Source organism: Gadus morhua, unplaced genomic scaffold, assembly GCF_902167405.1.
Source record: "Gadus morhua unplaced genomic scaffold, gadMor3.0, whole genome shotgun sequence".
In the NCBI taxonomy this organism is placed as follows: Eukaryota; Metazoa; Chordata; class Actinopteri; order Gadiformes; family Gadidae; genus Gadus; species Gadus morhua.
In genome coordinates this window covers 32501-35000 of record NW_021964022.1, presented here as the reverse complement: position 1 = coordinate 35000, position 2500 = coordinate 32501, and the positions used below count along the sequence as shown (strand labels likewise).

General features: G+C 53.2%; 1 protein-coding gene across 1 annotated transcript in view; it reads right to left on the bottom strand.

Moving 5' to 3' along the window:
- ngfra (nerve growth factor receptor a (TNFR superfamily, member 16)) overlaps positions 1-2500 on the bottom strand; it is a 34117-nt gene that overhangs the window by 773 nt on the left and 30844 nt on the right. The window lies entirely within an intron of this gene.

Genomic DNA, 2500 nt, shown 5'->3' with positions numbered 1-2500 from the left:
TCGGTTCATCGGGACCCTCTGAGCAGGGCGCAGACAGCGGGCCCCTGATATCATCCTTCAGGGCCGCCAAGGGCCCCTGGTGAACCCTCATTCATCACCAGACCTGATCGTTAGGGTGGGGGGGGGGGGGGACACCCTTCAACACAAGCGGCCCCTTGTCCCCCCGAAAACCCCTCAACCTGTCCTCAATGGAGGATCGCCGTGGAAACCCCTCGAACCTGTTGTGGTCCCTGGTGCGAAACCAAGGCAACCCCTCCGGAATGCGGAGGCGTTCCGAGGGGATCCCGGAGTAGGGGGGGGGGGGGGGGGGGGGGGGTGTTGTTGCTCATGTTGATTCATTCACAGGTAGAGAGAGAGAGAGAGAGAGAGAGAGAGAGAGAGAGAGAGAGAGAGAGAGAGAGAGAGAGAGAGAGAGAGAGAGAGAGAGAGAGAGAGAGAGAGAGAGAGAGAGATGGTTTTGAAGGTAAACAAGACGGGGCTCATTCCCTGGCTTCCACGTCAATGCTAATGCTAATTGGGGCTCCAGTCGAGATGAACGGAAGCTACAGCCCCCCCCCCCCCCAAGGCCCCCCGTCACCGCCCTCCAGTCTCACTACCCAGCAATGCATCCTCCCACCACGCTTTCCTCTATCGTGTGATTTTATACGTGAGCTGGACAAGTTATGTCTCTCTCTTGCTCTCGTTCTCTCTCATGCTTTTGCTCTCTCTCTCTGTCTCTGTCATGGCCTATCTCTCGCTCTCCCTCTCGCTCTCTCTGTCTCTCTCTCTCTCTCTCTCTCTCTATCTCTCTCACTGGCCTCACTGTCTCTGTCTCTCTCTCGTCTCTGTCTCTCACTCTGTGTGTTTGTGTGTGTGTCTCTCTCTCTCTCTCTCTCTCTCTCTCTCTCTCTCTCTCTCTCTCTCTCTCTCTCTCTCTCTCCTGCTCTGTCTCCTTCTCTCTCTCTCTACCTACTTCTTATTCTTTGTTTGGACTGAATCTCCTAATGGGTAACGTGCGGCTTATCATGTCTTTTCTGCAGTGTATTACAGACCGTAATTCACACACACGTTCCGTACCATTCAACCTTCGAACTCTGACTCCGGATCGCCGCTTTGTTATTTCTGTGACTTTGACCTTTGCACTCCGAGCTGTTCAGAGGGCCCGGGTCTGACCCTGGTCCACTTCCTGTCGTGGTTCCATCTGATTGGCCGCTGCTGTATGAGGGTACGTAGTGAGACCCCCTCCAATAGAATCCCTAGAGGTCGTGTTCTCCCTCAGCGCTCTCCACATTCAATTTATGACACACGCACGCGAACACACACACACACACACACACACACGCACTCACTTATCCACACACACTCACTTATACACACACACACACACAAGTACTCACTTATCCACACACACACACACACTCACACACACACACACACACACTTATCCACACACACATACACTTGCACAAAAACACACACACTTGCACAAAAACACACACACTTACACATGCACAAACACACACACGCGCACACACACACACACACCCCTTGCCCCGTGCGCGTGGGGCCATCACGCTGGCCCCGTGTGTCATCGCTAAGAGTCCTCCTCCCAGCTTTATGTCTCTGTGCAGTGATTACATCACGTCGGGCCCGCTCCCATTGAACAGAGCTTCCACGGGGCCCCTGCTAGGATAACGATCTGCTATTTTGAGATCGCTGGTGATGAGAAGGCTGTCTCCACGACACCGGCAGCTCCTCTGCTCAGGGAGGGGGAAAGTGGTCGACAAATCTGCACTCCATCCATCCTCCCCTATACTCTGTGTGTTCTTGATGCTAAACAAATACTGTTATAGCACTGTGTGTGTGTGTGTGTGTGTTGGGATGTGTGTGTTTGTTTGTGTGTTTTTCCGTGCGTGTGGATGAGTGTGTCTTGGCGTGCGTGCGTGCGTGCGTGCGTGTGTGCGTGCGTGCGTGTGTGTGTGTTTGTGTCCGTCCACACCACTTCTTCCCCACACGATGGCGGTTGAGTTGGCCTCGTTTTGTACTCGGAGGTCAGATCCAGGACGGAGGGAGGGTATGCAGAGGAAAGGGGAGTGGAAGCTTGTTGGAGGGAGAGTGGTTGATTAAAAATGCAGGGCCCTCCCGCTCGGAGCTGCTGAACTGTTGGCCCAAGAGATGGATGGTTGTTTTTAATGAGATAATCCAGAGGAGTTGGGAAGATAGTACAGGGGGACAGTGATTCATATAGGGAACCTCGCCCCACACACAAATGCACACACACACACACACACACACACACACACACACACACACACACACACACACACACACACACACAAACACACTTGCACGAACACACACACGAGCACAGACACACACACACACACAAACACACTTGCACGAACACACACACGAGCACAAACACACACGCATACACACACACTCTTGCACGAACACACACACATGCACAAACACACACACACACACAGAAATGCACAAACACACGCAGATACACACGCAC